The 20207-nt window shown below is 38.9% G+C and overlaps 1 protein-coding gene across 1 annotated transcript in view; it reads left to right on the top strand.

The window, feature by feature from the left end:
* LOC106562491 (death-associated protein kinase 3) overlaps positions 1 to 20207 on the top strand; it is a 313072-nt gene that overhangs the window by 87636 nt on the left and 205229 nt on the right. The window lies entirely within an intron of this gene.

Here is a 20207-nt window from a genome sequence, read left to right as displayed (position 1 = left end):
GTTGTCTGTGGTTTGGTAATATATAACTAACAATGTTACCTGGAGTGTTGTCTGTGGTTTGGTAATATATAACTAACCATGTTACCTGGAGTGTTGTCTGTGGTTTGGTAATGGTTAACTAACAATGTCACCTGGAGTGTTGTCTGTGGTTTGGTAATATATAACTAACCATGTTACCTGGAGTGTTGTCTGTGGTTTGGTAATATATAACTAACCATGTTACCTGGAGTGTTGCCTGTGGTTTGGTAATATATAACTAACCATGTTACCTGGAATGTTGTCTGTGGTTTGGTAATGGTTAACTAACCATGTTACCTGGAGTGTTGTCTGTGGTTTGGTAATGGTTAACTAACCATGTTACCTGGAGTGTTGTCTGTGGTTTGGTAATATATAACTAACCATGTTACCTGGAGTGTTGTCTGTGGTTTGGTAATGGTTAACTAACCATGTTACCTGGAGTGTTGTCTGTGGTTTGGTAATGGTTAACTAACCATGTTACCTGGAGTGTTGTCTGTGGTTTGGTAATGGTTAACTAACCATGTTACCTGGAGTGTTGTCTGTGGTTTGGTAATGGTTAACTAACCATGTTACCTGGAGTGTTGTCTGTGGTTTGGTAATATATAACTAACCATGTTACCTCGAGTGTTGTCTGTGGTTTGGTAATATATAACTAACCATGTTACCTGGAGTGTTGTCTGTGGTTTGGTAATATATAAATAACCATGTTACCTGGAGTGTTGTCTGTGGTTTGGTAATATATAACTAACCATGTTACCTGGAGTGTTGTCTGTGGTTTGGTAATATATAACTAACCATGTTACCTGGAGTGTTGCCTGTGGTTTGGTAATATATAACTAACCATGTTACCTGGAATGTTGTCTGTGGTTTGGTAATGGTTAACTAACCATGTTACCTGGAGTGTTGTCTGTGGTTTGGTAATGGTTAACTAACCATGTTACCTGGAGTGTTGTCTGTGGTTTGGTAATATATAACTAACCATGTTACCTGGAGTGTTGTCTGTGGTTTGGTAATGGTTAACTAACCATGTTACCTGGAGTGTTGTCTGTGGTTTGGTAATGGTTAACTAACCATGTTACCTGGAGTGTTGTCTGTGGTTTGGTAATGGTTAACTAACCATGTTACCTGGAGTGTTGTCTGTGGTTTGGTAATGGTTAACTAACCATGTTACCTGGAGTGTTGTCTGTGGTTTGGTAATGGTTAACTAACCATGTTACCTGGAGTGTTGTCTGTGGTTTGGTAATATATAACTAACCATGTTACCTGGAGTGTTGTTTGTGGTTTGGAAATATATAACTAACCATGTTACCTGGAGTGTTGTCTGTGGTTTGGTAATGGTTAACTAACCATGCTACTTGGAGTGTTGTCTGTGGTTTGGTAATATATAACTAACCATGTTACCTGGAGTGTTGTCTGTGGTTTGGTAATATATAACTAACCATGTTACCTGGAGTGTTGTCTGTGGTTTGGTAATATATAACTAACCATGTTACCTGGAGTGTTGTCTGTGGTTTGGTAATGGTTAACTAACCATGTTACCTGGAGTGTTGTCTGTGGTTTGGTAATGGTTAACTAACCATGCTACCTGGAGTGTTGTCTGTGGTTTGGTAATGGTTAACTAACCATGTTACCTGGAGTGTTGTCTGTGGTTTGGTAATATATAACGAACCTTGTTACCTGGAGTGTTGTCTGTGGTTTGGTAATATATAACTAACCATGTTACCTGGAGTGTTGTCTGTGTTTTGGTAATGGTTAACTAACCATGCTACCTGGAGTGTTGTCTGTGGTTTGGTAATGGTTAACTAACCATGTTACCTGGAGTGTTGTCTGTGGTTTGGTAATATATAACTAACCATGTTACCTGGAGTGTTGCCTGTGGTTTGGTAATATATAACTAACCATGTTACCTGGAATGTTGTCTGTGGTTTGGTAATGGTTAACTAACCATGTTACCTGGAGTGTTGTCTGTGGTTTGGTAATGGTTAACTAACCATGTTACCTGGAGTGTTGTCTGTGGTTTGGTAATATATAACTAACCATGTTACCTGGAGTGTTGTCTGTGGTTTGGTAATGGTTAACTAACCATGTTACCTGGAGTGTTGTCTGTGGTTTGGTAATATATAACGAACCTTGTTACCTGGAGTGTTGTCTGTGGTTTGGTAATATATAACTAACCATGTTACCTGGAGTGTTGTCTGTGGTTTGGTAATGGTTAACTAACCATGTTACCTGGAGTGTTGTCTGTGGTTTGGTAATATATAACGAACCTTGTTACCTGGAGTGTTGTCTGTGGTTTGGTAATATATAACTAACCATGTTACCTGGAGTGTTGTCTGTGGTTTGGTAATGGTTAACTAACCATGCTACCTGGAGTGTTGTCTGTGGTTTGGTAATGGTTAACTAACCATGTTACCTGGAGTGTTGTCTGTGGTTTGGTAATATATAACTAACCATGTTACCTGGAGTGTTGCCTGTGGTTTGGTAATATATAACTAACCATGTTACCTGGAATGTTGTCTGTGGTTTGGTAATGGTTAACTAACCATGTTACCTGGAGTGTTGTCTGTGGTTTGGTAATATATAACTAACCATGTTACCTGGAGTGTTGTCTGTGGTTTGGTAATGGTTAACTAACCATGTTACCTGGAGTGTTGTCTGTGGTTTGGTAATGGTTAACTAACCATGTTACCTGGAGTGTTGTCTGTGGTTTGGTAATGGTTAACTAACCATGTTACCTGGAGTGTTGTCTGTGGTTTGGTAATATATAACTAACCATGTTACCTGGAGTGTTGTCTGTGGTTTGGTAATGGTTAACTAACCATGTTACCTGGAGTGTTGTCTGTGGTTTGGTAATGGTTACCTAACCATGTTACCTGGAGTGTTGTCTGTGGTTTGGTAATATATAACTAACCATGTTACCTGGAGTGTTGTCTGTGGTTTGGTAATATATAACTAACCATGTTACCTGGAGTGTTGTCTGTGGTTTGGTAATATATAAATAACCATGTTACCTGGAGTGTTGTCTGTGGTTTGGTAATATATAACTAACCATGTTACCTGGAGTGTTGTCTGTGGTTTGGTAATGGTTAACTAACCATGTTACCTGGAGTGTTGTCTGTGGTTTGGTAATGGTTAACTAACCATGTTACCTGGAGTGTTGTCTGTGGTTTGGTAATATATAACTAACCATGTTACCTGGAGTGTTGTCTGTGGTTTGGTAATGGTTAACTAACCATGTTACCTGGAGTGTTGTCTGTGGTTTGGTAATATATAACGAACCTTGTTACCTGGAGTGTTGTCTGTGGTTGGGTAATATATAACTAACCATGTTACCTGGAGTGTTGTCTGTGGTTTGGTAATGGTTAACTAACCATGCTACCTGGAGTGTTGTCTGTGGTTTGGTAATGGTTAACTAACCATGTTACCTGGAGTGTTGTCTGTGGTTTGGTAATATATAACTAACCATGCTACCTGGAGTGTTGTCTGTGGTTTGGTAATATATAACTAACCATGTTACCTGGAGTGTTGTCTGTGGTTTGGTAATATATAACTAACCATGTTACCTGGAGTGTTGTCTGTGGTTTGGTAATGGTTAACTAACCATGTCACCTGGAGTGTTGTCTGTGGTTTGGTAATATATAACTAACCATGTTACCTGGAGTGTTGTCTGTGGTTTGGTAATGGTTAACTAACCATGTTACCTGGAGTATTGTCTGTGGTTTTGTAATATATAACTAACCATGTTACCTGGAGTGTTGTCTGTGGTTTGGTAATATATAACTAACCATGTTACCTGGAGTGTTGTCTGTGGTTTGGTTATATATAACTAACCATGTTACCTGGAGTGTTGTCTGTGGTTTGGTAATGGTTAACTAACCATGTTACCTGGAGTGTTGTCTGTGGTTTGGTAATATATAACTAACCATGTTACCTGGAGTGTTGTCTGTGGTTTAGTAATGGTTAACTAACCATGTTACCTGGAGTGTTGTCTGTGGTTTGGTAATATATAACTAACCATGTTACCTGGAGTGTTGTCTGTGGTTTGGTAATGGGTAACTAACCATGTCACCTGGAGTGTTGTCTGTGGTTTGGTAATATATAACTAACCATGTTACCTGGAGTGTTGTCTTTGGTTTGGTAATATATAACTAACCATGTTACCTGGATTGTTGTCTGTGGTTTGGTAATATATAACTAACCATGTTACCTGGAGTGTTGTCTGTGGTTTGGTAATGGTTAACTAACCATGTTACCTGGAGTGTTGTCTGTGGTTTGGTAATATATAACTAACCATGTTACCTGGAGTGTTGTCTGTGGTTTGGTAATATATAACTAACCATGTTACCTGGAGTGTTGTCTGTGGTTTGGTAATATATAACTAACCATGTTACCTGGAGTGTTGTCTGTGGTTTGGTAATATATAACTAACCATGTTACCTGGAGTGTTGTCTGTGGTTTGGTAATATATAACTAACCATGTTACCTGGAGTGTTGTCTGTGGTTTGGTAATGGTTAACTAACCATGTTACCTGGAGTGTTGTCTGTGGTTTGGTAATATATAACGAACCTTGTTACCTGGAGTGTTGTCTGTGGTTTGGTAATATATAACTAACCATGTTACCTGGAGTGTTGTCTGTGGTTTGGTAATGGTTAACTAACCATGCTACCTGGAGTGTTGTCTGTGGTTTGGTAATATATAACTAACCATGTTACCTGGAGTGTTGTCTGTGGTTTGGTAATGGTTAACTAACCATGTTACCTGGAGTGTTGTCTGTGGTTTGGTAATGGTTAACTAACCATGTCACCTGGAGTGTTGTCTGTGGTTTGGTAATATATAACTAACCATGTTACCTGGAGTGTTGTCTGTGGTTTGGTAATGGTTAACTAACCATGTTACCTGGAGTGTTGTCTGTGGTTTGGTAATGGTTAACTAACCATGTTACCTGGAGTGTTGTCTGTGGTTTGGTAATATATAACTAACCATGTTACCTGGAGTGTTGTCTGTGGTTTGGTAATGGTTAACTAACCATGTTACCTGGAGTGTTGTCTGTGGTTTGGTAATATATAACGAACCTTGTTACCTGGAGTGTTGTCTGTGGTTTGGTAATATATAACTAACCATGTTACCTGGAGTGTTGTCTGTGGTTTGGTAATGGTTAACTAACCATGCTACCTGGAGTGTTGTCTGTGGTTTGGTAATGGTTAACTAACCATGTTACCTGGAGTGTTGTCTGTGGTTTGGTAATATATAACTAACCATGTTACCTGGAGTGTTGCCTGTGGTTTGGTAATATATAACTAACCATGTTACCTGGAATGTTGTCTGTGGTTTGGTAATGGTTAACTAACCATGTTACCTGGAGTGTTGTCTGTGGTTTGGTAATGGTTAACTAACCATGTTACCTGGAGTGTTGTCTGTGGTTTGGTAATATATAACTAACCATGTTACCTGGAGTGTTGTCTGTGGTTTGGTAATGGTTAACTAACCATGTTACCTGGAGTGTTGTCTGTGGTTTGGTAATGGTTAACTAACCATGTTACCTGGAGTGTTGTCTGTGGTTTGGTAATGGTTAACTAACCATGTTACCTGGAGTGTTGTCTGTGGTTTGGTAATGGTTAACTAACCATGTTACCTGGAGTGTTGTCTGTGGTTTGGTAATATATAACTAACCATGTTACCTGGAGTGTTGTTTGTGGTTTGGAAATATATAACTAACCATGTTACCTGGAGTGTTGTCTGTGGTTTGGTAATGGTTAACTAACCATGCTACTTGGAGTGTTGTCTGTGGTTTGGTAATATATAACTAACCATGTTACCTGGAGTGTTGTCTGTGGTTTGGTAATATATAACTAACCATGTTACCTGGAGTGTTGTCTGTGGTTTGGTAATATATAACTAACCATGTTACCTGGAGTGTTGTCTGTGGTTTGGTAATGGTTAACTAACCATGTTACCTGGAGTGTTGTCTGTGGTTTGGTAATGGTTAACTAACCATGCTACCTGGAGTGTTGTCTGTGGTTTGGTAATGGTTAACTAACCATGTTACCTGGAGTGTTGTCTGTGGTTTGGTAATATATAACGAACCTTGTTACCTGGAGTGTTGTCTGTGGTTTGGTAATATATAACTAACCATGTTACCTGGAGTGTTGTCTGTGGTTTGGTAATGGTTAACTAACCATGCTACCTGGAGTGTTGTCTGTGGTTTGGTAATGGTTAACTAACCATGTTACCTGGAGTGTTGTCTGTGGTTTGGTAATATATAACTAACCATGTTACCTGGAGTGTTGCCTGTGGTTTGGTAATATATAACTAACCATGTTACCTGGAATGTTGTCTGTGGTTTGGTAATGGTTAACTAACCATGTTACCTGGAGTGTTGTCTGTGGTTTGGTAATGGTTAACTAACCATGTTACCTGGAGTGTTGTCTGTGGTTTGGTAATATATAACTAACCATGTTACCTGGAGTGTTGTCTGTGGTTTGGTAATGGTTAACTAACCATGTTACCTGGAGTGTTGGCTGTGGTTTGGTAATATATAACGAACCTTGTTACCTGGAGTGTTGTCTGTGGTTTGGTAATATATAACTAACCATGTTACCTGGAGTGTTGTCTGTGGTTTGGTAATGGTTAACTAACCATGCTACCTGGAGTGTTGTCTGTGGTTTGGTAATGGTTAACTAACCATGTTACCTGGAGTGTTGTCTGTGGTTTGGTAATATATAACTAACCATGTTACCTGGAGTGTTGCCTGTGGTTTGGTAATATATAACTAACCATGTTACCTGGAATGTTGTCTGTGGTTTGGTAATGGTTAACTAACCATGTTACCTGGAGTGTTGTCTGTGGTTTCGTAATATATAACTAACCATGTTACCTGGAGTGTTGTCTGTGGTTTGGTAATGGTTAACTAACCATGTTACCTGGAGTGTTGTCTGTGGTTTGGTAATGGTTAACTAACCATGTTACCTGGAGTGTTGTCTGTGGTTTGGTAATGGTTAACTAACCATGTTACCTGGAGTGTTGTCTGTGGTTTGGTAATATATAACTAACCTTGTTACCTGGAGTGTTGTCTGTGGTTTGGTAATGGTTAACTAACCATGTTACCTGGAGTGTTGTCTGTGGTTTGGTAATGGTTACCTAACCATGTTACCTGGAGTGTTGTCTGTGGTTTGGTAATATATAACTAACCATGTTACCTGGAGTGTTGTCTGTGGTTTGGTAATATATAACTAACCATGTTACCTGGAGTGTTGTCTGTGGTTTGGTAATATATAAATAACCATGTTACCTGGAGTGTTGTCTGTGGTTTGGTAATATATAACTAACCATGTTACCTGGAGTGTTGTCTGTGGTTTGGTAATGGTTAACTAACCATGTTACCTGGAGTGTTGTCTGTGGTTTGGTAATGGTTAACTAACCATGTTACCTGGAGTGTTGTCTGTGGTTTGGTAATGGTTAACTAACCATGTTACCTGGAGTGTTGTCTGTGGTTTGGTAATATATAACTAACCATGTTACCTGGAGTGTTGTCTGTGGTTTGGTAATGGTTAACTAACCATGTTACCTGGAGTGTTGTCTGTGGTTTGGTAATATATAACTAACCATGTTACCTCGAGTGTTGTCTGTGGTTTGGTAATATATAACTAACCATGTTACCTGGAGTGTTGTCTGTGGTTTGGTAATATATAAATAACCATGTTACCTGGAGTGTTGTCTGTGGTTTGGTAATATATAACTAACCATGTTACCTGGAGTGTTGTCTGTGGTTTGGTAATATATAACTAACCATGTTACCTGGAGTGTTGCCTGTGGTTTGGTAATATATAACTAACCATGTTACCTGGAATGTTGTCTGTGGTTTGGTAATGGTTAACTAACCATGGTACCTGGAGTGTTGTCTGTGGTTTGGTAATGGTTAACTAACCATGTTACCTGGAGTGTTGTCTGTGGTTTGGTAATATATAACTAACCATGTTACCTGGAGTGTTGTCTGTGGTTTGGTAAAGGTTAACTAACCATGTTACCTGGAGTGTTGTCTGTGGTTTGGTAATATATAACGAACCTTGTTACCTGGAGTGTTGTCTGTGGTTTGGTAATATATAACTAACCATGTTACCTGGAGTGTTGTCTGTGGTTTGGTAATGGTTAACTAACCATGCTACCTGGAGTGTTGTCTGTGGTTTGGTAATGGTTAACTAACCATGTTACCTGGAGTGTTGTCTGTGGTTTGGTAATATATAACTAACCATGTTACCTGGAGTGTTGTCTGTGGTTTGGTAATATATAACTAACCATGTTACCTGGAGTGTTGTCTTTGGTTTGGTAATATATAACTAACCATGTTACCTGGAGTGTTGTCTGTGGTTTGGTAATGGTTAACTAACCATGTCACCTGGAGTGTTGTCTGTGGTTTGGTAATATATAACTAACCATGTTACCTGGAGTGTTGTCTGTGGTTTGGTAATGGTTAACTAACCATGTTACCTGGAGTATTGTCTGTGGTTTTGTAATATATAACTAACCATGTTACCTGGAGTGTTGTCTGTGGTTTGGTAATATATAACTAACCATGTTACCTGGAGTGTTGTCTGTGGTTTGGTTATATATAACTAACCATGTTACCTGGAGTGTTGTCTGTGGTTTGGTAATGGTTAACTAACCATGTTACCTGGAGTGTTGTCTGTGGTTTGGTAATATATAACTAACCATGTTACCTGGAGTGTTGTCTGTGGTTTAGTAATGGTTAACTAACCATGTTACCTGGAGTGTTGTCTGTGGTTTGGTAATATATAACTAACCATGTTACCTGGAGTGTTGTCTGTGGTTTGGTAATGGGTAACTAACCATGTCACCTGGAGTGTTGTCTGTGGTTTGGTAATATATAACTAACCATGTTACCTGGAGTGTTGTCTTTGGTTTGGTAATATATAACTAACCATGTTACCTGGAGTGTTGTCTGTGGTTTGGTAATGGTTAACTAACCATGTTACCTGGAGTGTTGTCTGTGGTTTGGTAATATATAACTAACCATGTTACCTGGAGTGTTGTCTGTGGTTTGGTAATATATAACTAACCATGTTACCTGGAGTGTTGTCTGTGGTTTGGTAATATATAACTAACCATGTTACCTGGAGTGTTGTCTGTGGTTTGGTAATATATAACTAACCATGTTACCTGGAGTGTTGTCTGTGGTTTGGTAATATATAACTAACCATGTTACCTGGAGTGTTGTCTGTGGTTTGGTAATGGTTAACTAAACATGTTACCTGGAGTGTTGTCTGTGGTTTGGTAATATTTAACTAACCATGTTACCTGGAGTGTTGTCTGTGGTTTGGTAATGGTTAACTAACCATGTTACCTGGAGTGTTGTCTCTGGTTTAGTAATGGTTAACTAACCATGTTACCTGGAGTGTTGTCTGTGGTTTGGTAATATATAACTAACCATGTTACCTGGAGTGTTGTCTGTGGTTTGGTAATGGGTAACTAACCATGTCACCTGGAGTGTTGTCTGTGGTTTGGTAATATATAACTAACCATGTTACCTGGAGTGTTGTCTTTGGTTTGGTAATATATAACTAACCATGTTACCTGGAGTGTTGTCTGTGGATTGGTAATGGTTAACTAACCATGTCACCTGGAGTGTTGTCTGTGGTTTGGTAATATATAACTAACCATGTTATCTGGAGTGTTGTCTGTGGTTTGGTAATATATAACTAACCATGTTACCTGGAGTGTTGTCTGTGGTTTGGTAATGGTTAACTAACCATGTTACCTGGAGTGTTGTCTGTGGTTTGGTAATATATAACTAACCATGTTACCTGGAGTGTTGTTTGTGGTTTGGTAATATATAACTAACCATGTTACCTGGAGTGTTGTCTGTGGTTTGGTAATATATAACTAACCATGTTACCTGGAGTGTTGTCTGTGGTTTGGTAATGGTTAACTAACCATGTTACCTGGAGTGTTGTCTGTGGTTTGGTAATATATAACTAACAATGTTACCTGGAGTGTTGTCTGTGGTTTGGTAATGGTTAACTAACCATGTTACCTGGAGTGTTGTCTGTGGTTTGGTAATATATAACTAACAATGTTACCTGGAGTGTTGTCTGTGGTTTGGTAATATATAACTAACCATGTTACCTGGAGTGTTGTCTGTGGTTTGTTAATGGTTAACTAACCATGTTACCTGGAGTGTTGTCTGTGGTTTGGTAATGGTTAACTAACCATGTCACCTGGAGTGTTGTCTGTGGTTTGGTAATATATAACTAACCATGTTACCTGGAGTGTTGTCTGTGGTTTGGTAATGGTTAACTAACCATGTCACCTGGAGTGTTGTCTGTGGTTTGGTAATATATAACTAACCATGTTACCTGGAGTGTTGTCTGTGGTTTGGTAATGGTTAACTAACCATGTCACCTGGAGTGTTGTCTGTGGCTTGGTAATATATAACTAACCATGTTACCTGGAGTGTTGTCTGTGGTTTGGTAATATATAACTAACCATGTTACCTGGAGAGTTTTCTGTGGTTTGGTAATGGTTAACTAACCATGTTACCTGGAGTGTTGTCTGTGGTTTGGTAATATATAACTAACCATGTTACCTGGAGTGTTGTCTGTGGTTTGGTAATATATAACTAACCATGTCACCTGGAGTGTTGTCTGTGGTTTGGTAATATATAACTAACCATGTTACCTGGAGTGTTGTCTCTGGTTTGGTAATGGTTAACTAACCATTTTACCTGGAGTGTTGTCTGTGGTTTGGTAATATATAACTAACCATGTTACCTGGAGTGTTGTCTGTGGTTTGGTAATGGCTAACTAACCATGTTACCTGGAGTGTTGTCTGTGGTTTGGTAATATATAACTAACCATGTTACCTGGAGTGTTGTCTGTGGTTTGGTAATATATAACTAACCATGTTACCTGTAGTGTTGTCTGTGGTTTGGTAATATATAACTAACCATGTTACCTGGAGTGTTGTCTGTGGTTTGGTAATATATAACTAACCATGTTACCTGGAGTGTTGTCTCTGGTTTGGTAATGGTTAACTAACCATTTTACCTGGAGTGTTGTCTGTGGTTTGGTAATATATAACTAACCATGTTACCTGGAGTGTTGTCTGTGGTTTGGTAATGGTTAACTAACCATGTTACCTGGAGTGTTGTCTGTGGTTTGGTAATATATAACTAACCATGTTACCTGGAGTGTTGTCTGTGGTTTGGTAATATATAACTAACCATGTTACCTGTAGTGTTGTCTGTGGTTTGGTAATATATAACTAACCATGTTACCTGGAGTGTTGTCTGTGGTTTGGTAATGGTTAACTAACCATGTTACCTGGAGTGTTGTCTGTGGTTTGGTAATATATAACTAACCATGTTACCTGGAGTGTTGTCTGTGGTTTGGTAATATATAACTAACCATGTTACCTGGAGTGTTGTCTGTGGTTTGTAAATGGTTAACTAACCATGTTACCTGGAGTGTTGTCTGTGGTTTGGTAATGGTTAACTAACCATGTTACCTGGAGTGTTGTCTGTGGTTTGGTAATATATAACTAACCATGTTACCTGGAGTGTTGTCTGTGGTTTGGTAATGGTTAACTAACCATGTTACCTGGAGTGTTGTCTGTGGTTTGGTAATATATAACTAACAATGTTACCTGGAGTGTTGTCTGTGGTTTGGTAATATATAACTAACCATGTTACCTGGAGTGTTGTCTGTGGTTTGTTAATGGTTAACTAACCATGTTACCTGGAGTGTTGTCTGTGGTTTGGTAATGGTTAACTAACCATGTCACCTGGAGTGTTGTCTGTGGTTTGGTAATATATAACTAACCATGTTACCTGGAGTGTTGTCTGTGGTTTGGTAATGGTTAACTAACCATGTCACCTGGAGTGTTGTCTGTGGTTTGGTAATATATAACTAACCATGTTACCTGGAGTGTTGTCTGTGGTTTGGTAATGGTTAACTAACCATGTCACCTGGAGTGTTGTCTGTGGCTTGGTAATATATAACTAACCATGTTACCTGGAGTGTTGTCTGTGGTTTGGTAATATATAACTAACCATGTTACCTGGAGAGTTTTCTGTGGTTTGGTAATGGTTAAGTAACCATGTTACCTGGAGTGTTGTCTGTAGTTTGGTAATATATAACTAACCATGTTACCTGGAGTGTTGTCTGTGGTTTGGTAATATATAACTAACCATGTCACCTGGAGTGTTGTCTGTGGTTTGGTAATATATAACTAACCATGTTACCTGGAGTGTTGTCTCTGGTTTGGTAATGGTTAACTAACCATGTCACCTGGAGTGTTGTCTGTGGTTTGGTAATATATAACTAACCATGTTACCTGGAGTGTTGTCTGTGGTTTGGTAATGGTTAACTAACCATGTTACCTGGAGTGTTGTCTGTGGTTTGGTAATGGTTAACTAACCATGTTACCTGGAGTGTTGTCTGTGGTTTGGTAATATATAACTAACCATGTTACCTGGAGTGTTGTCTGTGGTTTGGTAATGGTTAACTAACCATGTTACCTGGAGTGTTGTCTGTGGTTTGGTAATATATAACTAACCATGTTACCTGGAGTGTTGTCTGTGGTTTGGTAATATATAACTAACCATGTTACCTGTAGTGTTGTCTGTGGTTTGGTAATATATAACTAACCATGTTACCTGGAGTGTTGTCTGTGGTTTGTTAATGGTTAACTAACCATGTTACCTGGAGTGTTGTCTGTGGTTTGGTAATGGTTAACTAACCATGTTACCTGGAGTGTTGTCTGTGGTTTGGTAATGGTTAACTAACCATGTCACCTGGAGTGTTGTCTGTGGTTTGGTAATATATAACTAACCATGTTACCTGGAGTGTTGTCTGTGGTTTGGTAATGGTTAACTAACCATGTCACCTGGAGTGTTGTCTGTGGTTTGGTAATATATAACTAACCATGTTACCTGTAGTGTTGTCTGTGGTTTGGTAATATATAACTAACCATGTTACCTGGAGTGTTGTCTGTGGTTTGGTAATGGTTAACTAACCATGTTACCTGGAGTGTTGTCTGTGGTTTGGTAATATATAACTAACCATGTTACCTGGAGTGTTGTCTGTGGTTTGGTAATATATAACTAACCATGTTACCTGGAGTGTTGTCTGTGGTTTGTTAATGGTTAACTAACCATGTTACCTGGAGTGTTGTCTGTGGTTTGGTAATGGTTAACTAACCATGTTACCTGGAGTGTTGTCTGTGGTTTGGTAATATATAACTAACCATGTTACCTAGAGTGTTGTCTGTGGTTTGGTAATGGTTAACTAACCATGTTACCTGGAGTGTTGTCTGTGGTTTGGTAATGGTTAACTAACCATGTCACCTGGAGTGTTGTCTGTGGTTTGGTAATATATAACTAACCATGTTACCTGGAGTGTTGTCTCTGGTTTGGTAATGGTTAACTAACCATTTTACCTGGAGTGTTGTCTGTGGTTTGGTAATATATAACTAACCATGTTACCTGGAGTGTTGTCTGTGGTTTGGTAATGGCTATCTAACCATGTTACCTGGAGTGTTGTCTGTGGTTTGGTAATATATAACTAACCATGTTACCTGGAGTGTTGTCTGTGGTTTGGTAATATATAACTAACCATGTTACCTGTAGTGTTGTCTGTGGTTTGGTAATATATAACTAACCATGTTACCTGGAGTGTTGTCTGTGGTTTGGTAATATATAACTAACCATGTTACCTGGAGTGTTGTCTCTGGTTTGGTAATGGTTAACTAACCATTTTACCTGGAGTGTTGTCTGTGGTTTGGTAATATATAACTAACCATGTTACCTGGAGTGTTGTCTGTGGTTTGGTAATGGTTAACTAACCATGTTACCTGGAGTGTTGTCTGTGGTTTGGTAATATATAACTAACCATGTTACCTGGAGTGTTGTCTGTGGTTTGGTAATATATAACTAACCATGTTACCTGTAGTGTTGTCTGTGGTTTGGTAATATATAACTAACCATGTTACCTGGAGTGTTGTCTGTGGTTTGGTAATGGTTAACTAACCATGTTACCTGGAGTGTTGTCTGTGGTTTGGTAATATATAACTAACCATGTTACCTGGAGTGTTGTCTGTGGTTTGGTAATATATAACTAACCATGTTACCTGGAGTGTTGTCTGTGGTTTGTAAATGGTTAACTAACCATGTTACCTGGAGTGTTGTCTGTGGTTTGGTAATGGTTAACTAACCATGTTACCTGGAGTGTTGTCTGTGGTTTGGTAATATATAACTAACCATGTTACCTGGAGTGTTGTCTGTGGTTTGGTAATGGTTAACTAACCATGTTACCTGGAGTGTTGTCTGTGGTTTGGTAATATATAACTAACAATGTTACCTGGAGTGTTGTCTGTGGTTTGGTAATATATAACTAACCATGTTACCTGGAGTGTTGTCTGTGGTTTGTTAATGGTTAACTAACCATGTTACCTGGAGTGTTGTCTGTGGTTTGGTAATGGTTAACTAACCATGTCACCTGGAGTGTTGTCTGTGGTTTGGTAATATATAACTAACCATGTTACCTGGAGTGTTGTCTGTGGTTTGGTAATGGTTAACTAACCATGTCACCTGGAGTGTTGTCTGTGGTTTGGTAATATATAACTAACCATGTTACCTGGAGTGTTGTCTGTGGTTTGGTAATGGTTAACTAACCATGTCACCTGGAGTGTTGTCTGTGGCTTGGTAATATATAACTAACCATGTTACCTGGAGTGTTGTCTGTGGTTTGGTAATATATAACTAACCATGTTACCTGGAGAGTTTTCTGTGGTTTGGTAATGGTTAAGTAACCATGTTACCTGGAGTGTTGTCTGTAGTTTGGTAATATATAACTAACCATGTTACCTGGAGTGTTGTCTGTGGTTTGGTAATATATAACTAACCATGTCACCTGGAGTGTTGTCTGTGGTTTGGTAATATATAACTAACCATGTTACCTGGAGTGTTGTCTCTGGTTTGGTAATGGTTAACTAACCATGTCACCTGGAGTGTTGTCTGTGGTTTGGTAATATATAACTAACCATGTTACCTGGAGTGTTGTCTGTGGTTTGGTAATGGTTAACTAACCATGTTACCTGGAGTGTTGTCTGTGGTTTGGTAATGGTTAACTAACCATGTTACCTGGAGTGTTGTCTGTGGTTTGGTAATATATAACTAACCATGTTACCTGGAGTGTTGTCTGTGGTTTGGTAATGGTTAACTAACCATGTTACCTGGAGTGTTGTCTGTGGTTTGGTAATATATAACTAACCATGTTACCTGGAGTGTTGTCTGTGGTTTGGTAATATATAACTAACCATGTTACCTGTAGTGTTGTCTGTGGTTTGGTAATATATAACTAACCATGTTACCTGGAGTGTTGTCTGTGGTTTGTTAATGGTTAACTAACCATGTTACCTGGAGTGTTGTCTGTGGTTTGGTAATGGTTAACTAACCATGTTACCTGGAGTGTTGTCTGTGGTTTGGTAATGGTTAACTAACCATGTCACCTGGAGTGTTGTCTGTGGTTTGGTAATATATAACTAACCATGTTACCTGGAGTGTTGTCTGTGGTTTGGTAATGGTTAACTAACCATGTCACCTGGAGTGTTGTCTGTGGCTTGGTAATATATAACTAACCATGTTACCTGGAGTGTTGTCTGTGGTTTGGTAATATATAACTAACCATGTTACCTGGAGAGTTTTCTGTGGTTTGGTAATGGTTAACTAACCATGTTACCTGGAGTGTTGTCTGTGGTTTGGTAATATATAACTAACCATGTTACCTGGAGTGTTGTCTGTGGTTTGGTAATGGTTAACTAACCATGTTACCTGGAGTGTTGTCTGTGGTTTGGTAATGGTTAACTAACCATGTTACCTGGAGTGTTGTCTGTGGTTTGGTAATATATAACTAACCATGTTACCTGGAGTGTTGTCTGTGGTTTGGTAATGGTTAACTAACCATGTTACCTGGAGTGTTGTCTGTGGTTTGGTAATATATAACTAACCATGTTACCTGGAGTGTTGTCTGTGGTTTGGTAATATATAACTAACCATGTTACCTGTAGTGTTGTCTGTGGTTTGGTAATATATAACTAACCATGTTACCTGGAGTGTTGTCTGTGGTTTGTTAATGGTTAACTAACCATGTTACCTGGAGTGTTGGCTGTGGTTTGGTAATGGTTAACTAACCATGTTACCTGGAGTGTTGTCTGTGGTTTGGTAATGGTTAACTAACCATGTCACCTGGAGTGTTGTCTGTGGTTTGGTAATATATAACTAACCATGTTACCTGGAGTGTTGTCTGTGGTTTGGTAATGGTTAACTAACCATGTCACCTGGAGTGTTGTCTGTGGCTTGGTAATATATAACTAACCATGTTACCTGGAGTGTTGTCTGTGGTTTGGTAATATATAACTAACCATGTTACCTGGAGAGTTGTCTGTGGTTTGGTAATGGTTAACTAACCATGTTACCTGGAGTGTTGTCTGTGGTTTGGTAATATATAACTAACCATGTTACCTGGAGTGTTGTCTGTGGTTTGGTAATATATAACTAACCATGTCACCTGGAGTGTTGTCTGTGGTTTGGTAATATATAACTAACCATGTTACCTGGAGTGTTGTCTCTGGTTTGGTAATGGTTAACTAACCATTTTACCTGGAGTGTTGTCTGTGGTTTGGTAATATATAACTAACCATGTTACCTGGAGTGTTGTCTGTGGTTTGGTAATGGCTAACTAACCATGTTACCTGGAGTGTTGTCTGTGGTTTGGTAATATATAACTAACCATGTTACCTGGAGTGTTGTCTGTGGTTTGGTAATATATAACTAACCATGTTACCTGTAGTGTTGTCTGTGGTTTGGTAATATATAACTAACCATGTTACCTGGAGTGTTGTCTGTGGTTTGGTAATATATAACTAACCATGTTACCTGGAGTGTTGTCTCTGGTTTGGTAATGGTTAACTAACCATTTTACCTGGAGTGTTGTCTGTGGTTTGGTAATATATAACTAACCATGTTACCTGGAGTGTTGTCTGTGGTTTGGTAATGGTTAACTAACCATGTTACCTGGAGTGTTGTCTGTGGTTTGGTAATATATAACTAACCATGTTACCTGGAGTGTTGTCTGTGGTTTGGTAATATATAACTAACCATGTTACCTGTAGTGTTGTCTGTGGTTTGGTAATATATAACTAACCATGTTACCTGGAGTGTTGTCTGTGGTTTGGTAATGGTTAACTAACCATGTTACCTGGAGTGTTGTCTGTGGTTTGGTAATATATAACTAACCATGTTACCTGGAGTGTTGTCTGTGGTTTGGTAATATATAACTAACCATGTTACCTGGAGTGTTGTCTGTGGTTTGTAAATGGTTAACTAACCATGTTACCTGGAGTGTTGTCTGTGGTTTGGTAATGGTTAACTAACCATGTTACCTGGAGTGTTGTCTGTGGTTTGGTAATATATAACTAACCATGTTACCTGGAGTGTTGTCTGTGGTTTGGTAATGGTTAACTAACCATGTTACCTGGAGTGTTGTCTGTGGTTTGGTAATATATAACTAACAATGTTACCTGGAGTGTTGTCTGTGGTTTGGTAATATATAACTAACCATGTTACCTGGAGTGTTGTCTGTGGTTTGTTAATGGTTAACTAACCATGTTACCTGGAGTGTTGTCTGTGGTTTGGTAATGGTTAACTAACCATGTCACCTGGAGTGTTGTCTGTGGTTTGGTAATATATAACTAACCATGTTACCTGGAGTGTTGTCTGTGGTTTGGTAATGGTTAACTAACCATGTCACCTGGAGTGTTGTCTGTGGTTTGGTAATATATAACTAACCATGTTACCTGGAGTGTTGTCTGTGGTTTGGTAATGGTTAACTAACCATGTCACCTGGAGTGTTGTCTGTGGCTTGGTAATATATAACTAACCATGTTACCTGGAGTGTTGTCTGTGGTTTGGTAATATATAACTAACCATGTTACCTGGAGAGTTTTCTGTGGTTTGGTAATGGTTAAGTAACCATGTTACCTGGAGTGTTGTCTGTAGTTTGGTAATATATAACTAACCATGTTACCTGGAGTGTTGTCTGTGGTTTGGTAATATATAACTAACCATGTCACCTGGAGTGTTGTCTGTGGTTTGGTAATATATAACTAACCATGTTACCTGGAGTGTTGTCTCTGGTTTGGTAATGGTTAACTAACCATGTCACCTGGAGTGTTGTCTGTGGTTTGGTAATATATAACTAACCATGTTACCTGGAGTGTTGTCTGTGGTTTGGTAATGGTTAACTAACCATGTTACCTGGAGTGTTGTCTGTGGTTTGGTAATGGTTAACTAACCATGTTACCTGGAGTGTTGTCTGTGGTTTGGTAATATATAACTAACCATGTTACCTGGAGTGTTGTCTGTGGTTTGGTAATGGTTAACTAACCATGTTACCTGGAGTGTTGTCTGTGGTTTGGTAATATATAACTAACCATGTTACCTGGAGTGTTGTCTGTGGTTTGGTAATATATAACTAACCATGTTACCTGTAGTGTTGTCTGTGGTTTGGTAATATATAACTAACCATGTTACCTGGAGTGTTGTCTGTGGTTTGTTAATGGTTAACTAACCATGTTACCTGGAGTGTTGTCTGTGGTTTGGTAATGGTTAACTAACCATGTTACCTGGAGTGTTGTCTGTGGTTTGGTAATGGTTAACTAACCATGTCACCTGGAGTGTTGTCTGTGGTTTGGTAATATATAACTAACCATGTTACCTGGAGTGTTGTCTGTGGTTTGGTAATGGTTAACTAACCATGTCACCTGGAGTGTTGTCTGTGGTTTGGTAATATATAACTAACCATGTTACCTGTAGTGTTGTCTGTGGTTTGGTAATATATAACTAACCATGTTACCTGGAGTGTTGTCTGTGGTTTGGTAATGGTTAACTAACCATGTTACCTGGAGTGTTGTCTGTGGTTTGGTAATATATAACTAACCATGTTACCTGGAGTGTTGTCTGTGGTTTGGTAATATATAACTAACCATGTTACCTGGAGTGTTGTCTGTGGTTTGTTAATGGTTAACTAACCATGTTACCTGGAGTGTTGTCTGTGGTTTGGTAATGGTTAACTAACCATGTTACCTGGAGTGTTGTCTGTGGTTTGGTAATATATAACTAACCATGTTACCTAGAGTGTTGTCTGTGGTTTGGTAATGGTTAACTAACCATGTTACCTGGAGTGTTGTCTGTGGTTTGGTAATGGTTAACTAACCATGTCACCTGGAGTGTTGTCTGTGGTTTGGTAATATATAACTAACCATGTTACCTGGAGTGTTGTCTCTGGTTTGGTAATGGTTAACTAACCATTTTACCTGGAGTGTTGTCTGTGGTTTGGTAATATATAACTAACCATGTTACCTGGAGTGTTGTCTGTGGTTTGGTAATGGCTATCTAACCATGTTACCTGGAGTGTTGTCTGTGGTTTGGTAATATATAACTAACCATGTTACCTGGAGTGTTGTCTGTGGTTTGGTAATATATAACTAACCATGTTACCTGTAGTGTTGTCTGTGGTTTGGTAATATATAACTAACCATGTTACCTGGAGTGTTGTCTGTGGTTTGGTAATATATAACTAACCATGTTACCTGGAGTGTTGTCTCTGGTTTGGTAATGGTTAACTAACCATTTTACCTGGAGTGTTGTCTGTGGTTTGGTAATATATAACTAACCATGTTACCTGGAGTGTTGTCTGTGGTTTGGTAATGGTTAACTAACCATGTTACCTGGAGTGTTGTCTGTGGTTTGGTAATATATAACTAACCATGTTACCTGGAGTGTTGTCTGTGGTTTGGTAATATATAACTAACCATGTTACCTGTAGTGTTGTCTGTGGTTTGGTAATATATAACTAACCATGTTACCTGGAGTGTTGTCTGTGGTTTGGTAATGGTTAACTAACCATGTTACCTGGAGTGTTGTCTGTGGTTTGGTAATATATAACTAACCATGTTACCTGGAGTGTTGTCTGTGGTTTGGTAATATATAACTAACCATGTTACCTGGAGTGTTGTCTGTGGTTTGTAAATGGTTAACTAACCATGTTACCTGGAGTGTTGTCTGTGGTTTGGTAATGGTTAACTAACCATGTTACCTGGAGTGTTGTCTGTGGTT

Source organism: Salmo salar, chromosome ssa11 (assembly GCF_905237065.1).
Source record: "Salmo salar chromosome ssa11, Ssal_v3.1, whole genome shotgun sequence".
NCBI lineage: Eukaryota > Metazoa > Chordata > Actinopteri > Salmoniformes > Salmonidae > Salmo > Salmo salar.
This window is presented reverse-complemented; position numbering and strand designations above follow the sequence as displayed.